Source organism: Rhea pennata, chromosome 12 (assembly GCF_028389875.1).
Source record: "Rhea pennata isolate bPtePen1 chromosome 12, bPtePen1.pri, whole genome shotgun sequence".
NCBI lineage: Eukaryota > Metazoa > Chordata > Aves > Rheiformes > Rheidae > Rhea > Rhea pennata.
In genome coordinates this window covers 6,092,389-6,105,805 of record NC_084674.1, presented here as the reverse complement: position 1 = coordinate 6,105,805, position 13,417 = coordinate 6,092,389, and the positions used below count along the sequence as shown (strand labels likewise).

Below are 13,417 nucleotides of genomic sequence, written 5' to 3'. Positions count from 1 at the left end.
CTGCAGAATCACATCTGTCCACTTATGTGCAACACTGCATATAGCAGTTTAGCGGACTGAGATCTCAGAAGCTGCACAGGCATTTTTGAATTAACAAAATCTGTGGATAAAGTCTTGACTCTACTAAAGCTGGTAATCAGCTTGTAGCATTTCTTCTCAAATCTCAGGAGCTTGTGGTTCTGGCTCCCAGGTCTGTTCTGCTGTGCAGTTGGTGGCGACTCACTGAGGCCCAGAGACTGATGGCAGCAGATCCTGGGACAGCTGTGGGGTCTCAGTTAAGATGTGGTATGACAAGGGATTAGTGCCTTTGCAGAAGTGACCAAACCTATTAAAATGAAAATAGAAGAAAAATGGCTTTACTGAGGCTTTTGATCTATGTATGGAGACCTGGAGATCTATCTCCCAATTTTCCAGGCCATCCTCATATGAGTTACTTGATGTTGCTATACAGGGGCCTCTTTTCCAAAGAGGATAGACTTGCTTGGATATAATTACATTGTTTGTACTGTGCAACACACAATCTGAGGATTCAATAGGAAAAAAGTGCTGTTGTTCTGATAGGCAGACTAAGGTCTGTTCTGTAATTCTCAATCCTAATTCACATTTTTCTGTTTGTTTTGCCAAATACCTGGTAATGGAGGGAAAATGATTACTTGGAAAAGAAGAGGTATAGTTAAAATAGAGATGCTTGCTCCAGATGCTGCATGTAATAATGGCTGGATTTTCAGGCAAATGATTCCAGTAAAATATGCCAACAGTCTGAATACCTGCTTGTGACGTGGCCCTCTTTCCGTACAAAAGCTGTTTGAGTTAGAGGCAAGGGCGAAGTCACTGGGAGTACTTGGTATCTCTGTGGATTAGATCCAAGTGTGCATGATTTTTATTAGAAAAGATGAAATATTGTAACTTGCGAGGCACTAACCTTTCTTTGGAAATCCCGTCTTCCATTTATTCTTTCCTTATTGGAAAATTCTTAGTGAGCATATGAGTGCATATGGTTGGAGACCATCTGGAAATTGCTATAGCAGACTAAGTTATACTTTATATACTTTTGTATCTGATGCAATTTTCTGAAGACCCTTCCCCTAAGGAAAGGGAGGATGAAAGCATGGAAAAAGGTTTAGTAGGAAAAACAGACAAACTAAGGTTCAAAAATTATAGAATTATGATAGTGTTTTCATTCAGAGAAAGTACATCAAGAAGTTAGATTATGACTGAATACAAATACTGAAACATTAAAATTGTGCCTAACCAATGGTTGCTCAGGTGGCTTGTTCTGTGGTTAATGGAATCAAGCATACTTTCTATCTTTGACAAGATACCTACCTATATTAAAACAAAATTGAATAAATGCAATGCAACAATACAGGTTGGCAGGAAGAGAAGTCAGTTGAAGCAAATAGTTAACTTCTGGATTTAGTTGCCACAGGAGGCTGTGGAGATAGGTGGTATTAGCAGGTTCAAAAAGGGATTAGGTCATTTCATGGAGAAAACAGACGCTAACGGGAACTGGACAATGGTTGCTACATCCATAGTCTGATGACTAGGGATGCTGGAGGAGTGGAGTACAGGGGGAATGGAGCTTGGGCAGTGGCCAGGCTTGTGTGCTTCTCCGTATCACGTCGCTGCTATTGGAGGTAGGGTACTGAGCTGGATGGACCATCAATCTGCTTTTTCTGTCCATTTGCCCAGCACCTGGAATTTGGGTACTGATTGGCTGAGCTTTGGCAGATCTGGGGTCTGGTTCCTTCTTTCTGCAGTTATTTCAAAACTGGGAGCAGCTCATCAAGCCTGGGCTAATGAATCATTGCAAATGCTTGATGTGTTGGCAGCACCATGCCACCCTGCTTCACATTCTGTTCTACTGCCATAATTTTAAGAAACTATTGGAACAGTGCTGGAAAAAACTCTGTGTGAAAATCTGGGAACTCATCTGCAACCCTCCTCCAGTTTACTTGTACTGAGCAATTTAGATGGTCCTTGATATTAGTCCTAGTGCAGAGCAGATTGTAGTCAGGAAATAAAAAGCTTGAATATCTTTTGTGAGTAGAGCCAGTTAACCCAGAACTGATGAGAAAAGCTCATCTTAGTTGGGAGAACTCATTCAAAGAAATCAAAATCTGTATGAAAGAACTACACGATGCCTTGCTTTGGATGGAGTGCCAGTCATTTTGCTGGTCATGCTCACTTGTTTAGTTTAGAGTCCTCTTATGCCAAGCTTGCCCGTAGTGTTCCTCTTTGCATATACTAGCAGGCTTCTTTATTCTTTGATGTGTAACTTGAGTTGTCAGATTAACCAAAATCTGTACTTCTATCAATTTAGTCATATTTTGACTCACAAAATCCACTTCTATGTACTTCACTGTACATGTTAAAACAGTTTAGTCCAACACTTCTAAAAGTCTATTTGCCCTTCAGGGACAAAATACCTTGTAGATGTGTCCTGCTTTCCTCAGTTTACCTGAGGGATAAATGGATGGGGTTGACACTTTTAGCAGAGAGCAAGCAGGGAGTTACACAGGTGGGTAGCCCACCTGAGTGGGTAAAAAAGCTTTGTAGGAGGACATGATATTTTTGAGTCTTGCTCAGACTTTGAGAGTGTAACCTTTATTAAAGGCTTGGGAGTAGAGGCTTAGGAGCTTTGTTTAAGCTTCCTTTTGAAAACATGAGTGCAGATCCACTGTGTGTTACTCCAGCACCTTTGAGCCCTCCCCCTGCCCCCAAGCACCCTGACCCTTTGCAGTCTGAAGCAAACTCTGTGTCACAGCTGCAGTTAAGCTTGGCAAGGGACAGCATCTCCGTTTTACAGAAGGGAGCAATGAGAAACAGTATTTCAGCAGAAGGTCACAATTCAAGCCTCTAACTTCAGGGCGACAGTCCTGTTCTCTAAGAACTTAACCTTTTCTATTATTTGAAAAGTTGCCTGTTAGCTTGTAGCAGTGCTCCTGCCTTTTCTCTTACCTGTTTCTGCAGTGTCAGGAAGAAAAAAAAGTCCGTAATCTGAGTAATATTCTAAATATAAAAGTGCTAAGTTACAAAAGAGAAGGATTTCAGATGGCTTCAAAATGGGTTTTGTAATAAAAGGAAATGTATTTGACATTGCCAGAATTTACAGTCCCGCCAGAGGCTTGTGAAATAACTGTTATACCAAACATTCTGCGCTGTAACAAAGCTTGTTGACACATACGGGTTACGGAAGGGTATTTCTGACTGTTGCCATGAGGATGAGTTAGCAGGAAAGATACTTTTTCTTTTTTTTAATGACTACTTTTGGTGCCCTGTCTGTACCATCAACTTATATATATATATATATATATATATATATATATATATATATATATATATATATATATATATATATATATTTGAAGCTGATTAAAGTGGGGGCCATATTTCAAAGTGGGTACCAGAATGTGACTCATAAAAGCCTCCTCCTCCTTGCTCTTACGCCTGTTGTGAGCGATACAGACTAATGCTGCTTAACTAGCTAGGAAATGGCTTTGAGTCTCTGCAGCTTGCAGGCTACGACAGCCAAGTGAAGTTCTTCCCCTCAAATCTGTTCAGTCTTTCACCTCTCATCTGTGGTGGCTACAAACAAAGGTCCCAGTTATTCTCAGTGTGGTGATGACTTTAAACAGCCATCCTACTTCGAGGCATTGGATGAGGTTTCAGGTATGAGTTTAGAGGTGAGATTCTGCTCTGCTCACTGTTACATTTTTTTTTCCACTAGGATTCAGTTGAGGACAGTGTGGATGCTCTTACTCATTTGACAGTACTCTGTTAGTAGCACTTATTTGTAATTACGTCCAGGCTTCTAGTTCAGTTTGGTACAGTAGAGGCATAACTCTGAGGAAGCTTTGTTAGGAAGAATGCACTTTTCTGGGTTTTCTGCTTGGTCTAACTTAGTCGTGAGGTACTGAAGATGCATCTGAGACTTTCTGCCCAACTTCTAGTGGTGTCCAAGAAGAAATGGTACAGGAGAACCTTGAAAAACAGCTGATGTTAGAATGAAAAAGAGTTGGTAATGCACTTTTAACCTACCCAAAATGGTTTTTCATGTTGAAGTATGGCAGCTGAAAGAAGTAGCGAAGTTGAACAGCAAAATGATCTATTAAAATACAAAACTGGGGCGAATGCTCTGCTATTTCAGTTTGTGTCTCAGGAAAGTCAGATCAAGTTTCCCATCTTGTTTGCTACTGTATAACTAGATATTTCTGAGGCTTGTGCCATATTACTTTACTCTACAAATCTCTAAAGTATTTGTGGCTTTTCTGAGAGTCTTGTTACCTGCATGAGGAGGTCAAGAAATGGAATTTGGTCATATACTGAAAATGAAGGAAGTGTTTTAAGTGTTTTATTAAACACCAGTACCTGATTCAGCCTGGGAGAGGGTATTTGTCCGACAGAAAACCCCTTTTAAAGCCATGGTTTTCAACCTTCTGTTGGTCTGTGACACTGTGTGGCCTGTTTCTGCAGGAGATCTGCCTTTGCTGTGCATTTTTGATGTGCTTTTAACTGTCATGTGCCTGTGCCTATGTCCAGTGCTGGATATGAGCCCTGTTCCTGGGACTGCTGCTGTAGGCTGTATTGCTCTTCTGCACCTGGAGAGACAGCCTGTAGTTAACTTGGTGTGCAGTTTTCCTTTTGGCTGTGGAAGTGGTGATTTTAATACAAGAATATACTGTGAAAATACCTGCTTGAGTTCTCAGAGATGTTTCAAGTTGCATAGAATAGAATTTAAAATAGTATCTTTTCCCTAACATTTAGGACACATGTTAGGAAAGATGCGTTTTCTGTGCAGTGCCAGCAGGAGTGAGCTTAACAAATGCAGAAGTCTGTTACTAAGAATAGTTTGTAGAGTTATCTCCCCACACAAATTTTCTCCTTGGGCATTTGCAATGTGCTTATCTACACTGCAGAAGATCATAATGCATGTTCATTTTTTTGCAGGAAATAATCTGCAGGCCTTCTGTTTTCGGGCACTATCAAAAGCATGCTTTTCTGAAGCCACAGTGAGTTTCAACCAATGAATCAGAGTTCTGCGTAGAAAGATTTGGATACAAACACAAGAAGGAAATTGAACAATATTTTTCTTTTCTCATTCTTGTTTCATCATTTTTTTGCCATTCCCTTGGTAAACAGCAACACTTGCTGGCAAGAATGGGAATAACAGATCAATCTACTTATTTTTCTGTTGGTCGATTCAAATGATGCTGTTCTGAGAGTCCTCCAGCTCTTCTGCAGCTCCTGCCTGGTGCAGGATTTACCTGGCAGGGAGGGAGTCCATGCCCTAGCAGAAGGTGCAAGCTCCTTTCTCCTGGCATGAAGTCTTCAGAGCCCCAGAAGTTGTCTGTAGCATTTATTTGTTTGAATGGACCTGAATTATGTGAGTTTTTTCCCACGAAAAGGAACAAAGTGCTCTCCTGAGTTAGGCAAGCATAACCTTTTTTTTTCTTTTTTTTAAATACAGTTTCTGTTCTGTTTGTTATGGAGCAGAGCTTTTACAGGATGTGGAAGTGTAGTTATTAACCATAGTTAATCGTGATTATCTCATTGATTACCAAACTGTTACGCTTTTCTGTCAATTACTCTTTGTTGAATAAAAACTTGTGCTGCCAATGATGAGAAGTAGTTTGCCTTATTTACCAGAAAAAAAAGGGGAGGGGGTAGGCAGGGAGGCAAAGACTTGAATGAAAAGAACCTTTCACATCTGGTATAACCCTCCTTTCAAAAATCACTACCATTACATTGATGCTGTGGATCTGGCAGGGCTGGATGATTTTTACTAAAATGATAGCTTTAAGGCAAGAGAGAACCTGCTTTACAGAGAGAGTGCAATCCTCCATGCTTTGGGCTCCAGCAAGTTGTTGTGCTGTGAATATAGGAAATAAGCTTTCCCGCTACTTGGCTTTTATAAATTCCTTTAGTGTGCTTGGTGATAGCTATTGTGAAGGGCTGTAGAATTGATGGTGTCATCTGCAGTGGCAGTTTTGATTTTTTGCTAATTTGGCATGCAAGCTGTTGGTATCCCCAGCTGTGGCTTCCCCCAAACAAATCCCTGAAGTTCTGTACGACTTCCCCATTTGAAATAAGGGGTAGGAGTATTGGGAGGGCAAGGAAAATTTGGGGTTTTCTGTATTCTTATGCTTAATTTAAAAGAATGATTTTAAAGAACTACAAGAGAGACTGTTTATCTGTTCAGTTGTAGTATCGGCATTACCTGTTCTTGTACAAATATCTTTGAGATACATGAGATGGGAAAACACAATATGGACCCTCTGGAAACCTGAGAATTTTGGTGATTCGGAGGGGAAAAAAAAAGGCAGATTTTTAATCTGCTAAATTAGTACTGTTATATACATCTAACTGAACAGAGCAGGGATTTTAAGAGTTCAGGAAAAAGTCTTAATTGGTGACTATGTTATTGTTTAAGGTTGACTTTTATTTCTGATTGATCTGAGTGACTTGGTATTTTCTATGTCCTGGAGAAGGTTACCATGCATCTGCTTTATCCTTACAGCACTGTGGTCAGCTGTAATGATAGTATGCTGTGGGTCTGAAATGAGTGTTGAAATCTGAATGATTCTGAAACTTGACACAAATTTAATAATTTATGAAGATCAGCTCTAGATTAGCAAATACTTAGTGAATCATATGTTCCCCTTGCTGATTTCTTCTTTAGCATGTCATAAACATTTAAGAAAACTCATTCATCCCAGGTGGGTGTGAAATTAATCTTTGATTCATAGGGTTGTGCTGCCTTAGGGAGTGGAAACAAAAAGGCCACTTGGTGGGATGTCTGTCACTATCCTGTTGCCAAATACCTTGAGCAGAGGGGGAAATCTCTTCTGCTGGAGCTTGTATTTGGAAGTTACTTTGAAGATTATGGATGTCTTGCATACAACATACACTAATTAAATATGATTAGAATCACTCTAGGTAATAGCTCTATTATGACGATGAAAAGAGGATGAGAAAGATGAATGGCACAGAGTATGAAGGTATCAGTTGGGTACATGAGACTCCCAATGCTCCATCTCCATTGCATTCTCTTATCTCAGACGTGAGGAATTGGTTGGCAACTGATACCAAGGTGAGTTTCCTCTTCGTCTCCTTGCTCTGTCTTCACCATCTCTTTGCTGTGCATGTGCATTTGGTCCTTCTTATATAAAATAAGTGGGATGGCATCCCTAAAAGCAGTAGGAGAAAACCCTTCAGTCTCTTGTAGTCACAAGGGAACTCTTCCCTTCCTTCAGGCTCTCTGTTTCCCACTCTTTCTTTTTTGAAATGAAGTATGATAAATATATCCTTACCCTTCAGAATGCAGCAGTTCTCTCTCCAGATAGCCTGTTCCACCAGACTCCTCATCTGGTGTGGCTCTTTCATCCTTGAGGGGTCTCTGTTCATAAAGTTAAAGTTAACTGCCATGACTTCGTATGTGCTCTTTGCCTTCTACCCTTCTCTCCTGTGAAGTCACTGTTCCAGATTTGTCTGTTACATGCTTCTCCCTCCTGAAGCTTTGCTGCATGCTTGTCCTGCAGAGCGTTGTTTCATGATCGTTATCCTCATGAGCTTTTTATAATGGTGTTATTAACGAACCATACTGTAAACTGAGAGATTGGCAGTGAACTGGTGTCACGACTCAGTGGCACAAAAGAACTTTTTAAAAGTTTTTATTTATTTATTTTGCTTAGTGGATCTCTGTAATATCCCTCCAGTGTATGCTGCCACCTCTGGCTGTTGCCAACCTCCTGGCAGCCCAGGGATGATGGAGCACCTTTCAGAGCATTTTTGCATGCTGCGTATGTTTGAACAGCCTATGTTCCTATAATTTTCACGGGGTGGACGAACAGGCTGCTTATTACTCCTGTGATTGCTCAGGAAATGTGCTGTCCGCTCCACCCTTGGTTCCTTATGTGTAGCACTTCCCTCTGAGCCTGAGCTGAGTGAGGGATGGAGAACCAGGTGAGTCATCTCAGCCAAGCTCTTGGAGCAGGTGCCTCTCGCTGCCTCTGTTTACCTAGCTTGCTTTTCTATTGCTGCCTTTTTCTGCCCCCATCTGTTCAGTTTCTTTGGGTTGTTTTTTGTTCCTACTAAGAGCACCTCTTCAATATTATTAACTCATTCTTCTATCGGTCTATGTCTTCTTCAAGAAGCTCAGCTTGACAGCAGAGAAATGTAATTGCCAGGTAACCGAAGAGCTTGAGATGCTGCTACAGGAAGTGTTAAAGCAGAAAGCATTAGGCAAGATCAGCTTCGCTCGTAGAAAACGGAGGGGAAGGCTCTGCCAAGGAGAGTCTGGGGAGGAGGAGAGGAAAACCACCACCTACACAGCTGCTTAAAGTAAAAGCTTCTGCCTATTGGTCTTGTCACAGCAAAGTGAATTTACCACTAACTTTAGTTTAGCGTAAGGGAAGAGGAGATCCATAGTAGAAATGGATTGTTTCTTTATTATTAAGGCCAACAAAACCCATTGATAGGTGTCTTTTACAAAGAGACCATTGCTGTCTCTTGACACAAGTTTCTCCTCCTATGCTGCTTATGTTGTTCATCTTTTATTCTAAGACTTCTGGGACATGAACAGTCATCTTTGCTACTTGTCCAGCGCTTTCTGGATAAGATGTGTAAGAACCTGTATAAGATGCTGCCTGACAGCAGCTGTCCCTGGATGTCGTGGTAGTATAATCAAATAATTACCTTACCAGTTAGATAAACGGGTGTATACATCAATGTGTGTAACAAAAAAGGTAATACATTTATATATGAAAAAAATTTATATAAAAAGCTTGAGTCATGTGACTTGCGTAAATAGTCTGTTTTCAGACAGGGAGAAAGCATTCTGTCCTAAGCAGAGGGTAAAATATCCACTACTGATCAATGGTGTGTAGTAAAATAGGACTAATAATCAAATGTACTCTCTCTGTCCTAATTTGCAGAAGCAAGTCTGGTTTCTTTGACATTTATTGAATTACTTCTAACTTTTAATGCAGATGGAGAAAACTACCACACATTTAAACACTTAATTTATTTCTGTCAAATACATATAGTGGAGTAAATTAGTGGAGTAAGTGTGTGTTTTTTTTTTTTTCCTTCATCACTTTTTTTGACTTAATGTGAAAGAAGAAAACCATAGTAAAGCAGATGTCCAGTAAGTCCATTTTAAGTTAGGCCAGCTTGCTTAACTCCTGTATTACTGTGGAAAACAATGTATGGGGTTTTTTTTAGTGTAAATATCTCAGGAGAACTTTTTTTTTTCTTTTTTTGTGGAAATTGTCTCGAAGTCCTAGTAGGCTTTGGTACGTGGTGGTTGAGGACTATATTAAAAGTATTAGGAACTGTGTTTATTTATAGTATGTATGAATAATTATTACTCAAAGTCTGAGTATTATTTGGTTGGGAAGTCCCTCATTAGAAACTCTGCATCATCAAGGGTGAACTGTACTATTACTTAACTAGTTTCAGTTCACATCTGGGCAGAGTCCTGAGGAATAACTGCGGAGGCAAATATAACTTATGCTGTGAATAATAAAGCAAATCTGCAAGCATCCCAGATACCTTTCATAATTTATTTTTCCTTGTAGCGTGGAATTTAAGCGCAGCTGCTTATGCAGTGGGATGTTATGCGTGTGGAATGCCGTTCCGGAGGGTGCTGGGAGGGAGAGAGGGACCAAGTCAGGTGTTGGGGTGCTTTTTGCTTTTTTTTTTTTTTTTTTTTTTTTTTTCTTCTTTGTAGATTTTTTTTCTTGGAGGGAGCAGGGGTAGAGTTGTTTCTTCTTGCCAGTGCTGCTGGAGGTTGCTCAGTGTGCCTTGTGCCTCTCACAAAACCTTGTACCCTCAGTGAAGCTGTGCTTGATTTATGCATCCAAGAGTTTGGCCTGACTCTGTTTTCTGTAGAGCAGGGACTGCTGTTTGTGCCTGGACAACAGCAGGCATCTCTTCTAATTGCAGTTTGGTGTTTGTATCCAATAGATCTCCAGATGCCTTATAGGAGAGGTCTTTTCCATTCCTGCTTTACAGATTTTTAAGTTAAATAACACTTAGTGTTGACATTTCCTTAAGAACAAAAAACCCCAAAGGCTTTTTGTTTTGTTCTGTTTATTTTCCTAATTCTTCAATAGTTGTTTTACTTTCTCCTCTAAGAGCTACTGTTGCCCTTCTTGGACTCATAAACATGCCTCTCTTGCCCCATCTGTCTTTCTCCGCATACACCCACATAAGTGCTCCTCCTTCCTTCCTTCTAGCAACTATCACTAGAGCATCCCTATGCTCTTCATCTTGCCTTCCATGCTGTTTCCTTTCTGGCCCTGTCTGTCTTTTCCATTCCTTCCTCCCAGCCTGGTATCTGGCTTCTCCGTTTCCCGTGCTGTGGTTCCCACCTGTGCTGAGTCCTGTCTCACTTTGCTTTGGGGACCGTTCCCTGTCTGTTGACTCTGTTTCTGAGCAACTTCCTCTCTGCGTCTCTGTCTTGTGTTTTCTCATGCCCCTTTTTCCCGAAGAAGAAGGCTTCTCGTGCTACACCCTTTCTCTTTAGACATGAGGTCCTCTACCATTTTATGCTCCCCTCTGTCTTTTCATTGTGCCTGTACTATTGAATGTTGAATGAAATTTCTTTTCTGTAACTTTATGGCTAATAACCAGATCGTGACTGTTTGTAGAATTACAGTTTGTAGGAACTACAGCTGTGTTTCTGTACTCTGCAGTGGTTTGTACAGCAGAAAACCAGGAATGAACCCTGTTTTGTGAGTTTGCTTAACTCAGGGTGCAAAGGAGAGGCAAGCAAGCTGTGTAGAAACACAGAAGGGTAGTAATCATCATAAATACTGGTCTCAGGGCCATGCAAGCCTACATTATCTCAGGGACTTTGTTGGCATTGTAGATGGAAAGTGTGAGGATTTTGGGAAGCTGTCCTTATCTGTGCTTTGGATCCTGTGCTTGCTTTTCCACTAGTCCTTGTGGCCATGACCTAAACGAGTTGTAATGTGCGCTTTGTAGCTTACATTTCCCTATGGTTTTTCTCCTGTTTACTCCAAATTGCTTGCTCCTGTGGTTAGTAGTGGGATCCCTAGAATTAAACATGAAAGCCGTACTTCATGACATTGGTGTTGTGAAAGCCTTCCTGTAGTAGCTTTTGGAAGGGGAAGGAATTCTGCCATGGTGACTTGATTTAACCGTGCTGCCATCCTACAATAATGGAAAACTTGCCAACTGAATTGGGAGTGATGGCTTAATTGCTTGGGTTTTTTTTTCTGTTCATAAATGATTCATTATTTCCTTACTGCTGAAACAGTAATCAAATATAAGCAGAGCTGGCTTTGCATCTAAGAACTGGGCTTCTGCAAAATGTAGTGGAAAAGAACTGATTAATGTTTTTATGGTTAAATTATTAGTTCATATGAAAGCTCAGTTGCTGCACAATAGCAGCAATTTTCTTGGTTTATACAACCAATGGCATGTGAAAAATCTCTTCACTGCTAATGTTGCTTCGTCTCTTGACATGCTATTGGAACACCAGTGAACGTAACAGTATTTTAGATATGGCCTACCATTAAGTAATAATTTTCTTGCAGTGCAGTGTTTGTGTGTGCGTTTTAAATCATGTGGAAGAGTAGATGCCTAGACCGATAGACCTGGAATATAATTGGACTGAGCTCACAACGGAAAAATGGCTTTGTTCAGAACTGTTTTTCTTCTTGCCCTGTTTCTGTCTTCTCTGAGAAATAGCAAGTCAAAAGAAGATGATTTCAGAGCTTGGTGGTGGTCCGAGCAGAGATAGGTGTGAGTACCTGTGAGCTTAGTAAAGAATTTGACTGGTAAAGGCTTTCCATTAAAAGCTTTCTCCCCCCACCCCCTCCCAAGTGTTTCTCTTGATTTGCTTGAATCATCTGATTATCTTTTGATGTTTCAGAGGAATGGGTTTGTTCATCAGCTGCTCTTAGTGAGCACTTTGTGGATACATCCTGCAGGCATCTGTCCCAATTTCACTTATATTTAGGGAGAACAAAAGAGATGTACTCAATACTTGCCTAAGATTGACCAAGGGCAATCCAGGCCGTCTACTCTGAGTTCTGGCCCCAAACCTGTCAGGCTGCAGATTTTCTATATGGATGCGTGAGTGCAGCTCATATATCTGCAGCTTCTCATCTTAAGCTTGTGGAGGGGAAAAAAAAGAAAGACCAATTTAAAGAACATAGGGGAAGGAGAGAGAAACATGTAGCCTGACTCAAGGAGTTGGGGATATGTGGGGGCTTGTGCATCTTGGGATTCTGCCTAATTTTCAGAAAGGAAGATGATTGTGGTTAAGAAACTGTGAAACTGTTAAGCCTGCAGGTACAGCCAGTCTACCATCTTTGGGCACTGGCTATGTTTTTCCTGAAAGACTCTAGAAGCCCAAAGTGTTTGTGGCCACCTACATTGAACATCTGTGGGAGAGTATTTGATTGGAATAGCTGAATTATGGCCGCAGCTCCTAAATGAGTCTTCCCCCAAAAAGCTGAAAGCGAGTGTTGTAAAGATTAAATGGTAAGGTTTGTGTTTGGGTCCACTGGCGATGCATGAGCATCCAGCTGGGGGCTTGTTTGTGCTGTGGTAAGCCTCTGGGAGAAAGACTGTCTTGCATATTTGTTGCTGTCGTGGTCTCCTGTTAGTGTACTGAAAGCTCCCTGTTATGTTACAGCTAAAGAACTTTTAAGGACTTTATAAAAATCACAACACAAGAAACGATATCAATTTTGGAAGAAGGGAAGTGACGAGGATGGAATGGACACAAAAAACTAAAAGGGGACCATTTTCTGCATCTTTGCATCTTGGAAAACAAGTGCAAGGAAAACTGTACTTTAACAATTTTTGGTGGTCATGGGTGGATCTTTTGTCTTGTAGATGCAATGTTATTCTACCAAATGTGAAACTGTTTTTTCTTTTGAGTGTGTAGTTTCTCAAACCATGAGCTAGACTTATTTTCAGAGTGCTTTAGATGTGAGAATTCCCACTGGGAACACTGGTCATCGTGTTGATGAGAAGAGTCATGCAATGGATCAGTTTATAACACAGTGACCTTTTGATGGTAGGCTTATTTTCTCCTGGTAAGACTGAAAAATAAATCAAAATGTTTGAATGCGATCCACTTCTTTACTTAAACCAGTTGTTGTTCCATTTAAAATGACTTCAAACCAGCTTCAGTAACGTGATGCTTCAGGCAGACAGGGCCAAATCTTATGTAAAGGTGAATTACTCAAGAATGGTTTAGTCCCGGTCTGAGCAAGAACTGTACTTTAACTGTCCCTAGGGCTAAATTGCTGCTACTGAAAGGTGTTGTTTGGGATGAAAATAGCTATCCTTTGGGAGCAATCTTTTCTGTCTTCAGCAAGAAGCTTGGCTTCATTTTTGACCTGAAATTTGAACACTTGGTAATAGCAAAGTG

General features: G+C 40.6%; 1 protein-coding gene across 10 annotated transcripts in view; it reads left to right on the top strand.

Moving 5' to 3' along the window:
* MITF (melanocyte inducing transcription factor) overlaps positions 1–13,417 on the top strand; it is a 108,793-nt gene that overhangs the window by 21,001 nt on the left and 74,375 nt on the right. The window lies entirely within an intron of this gene.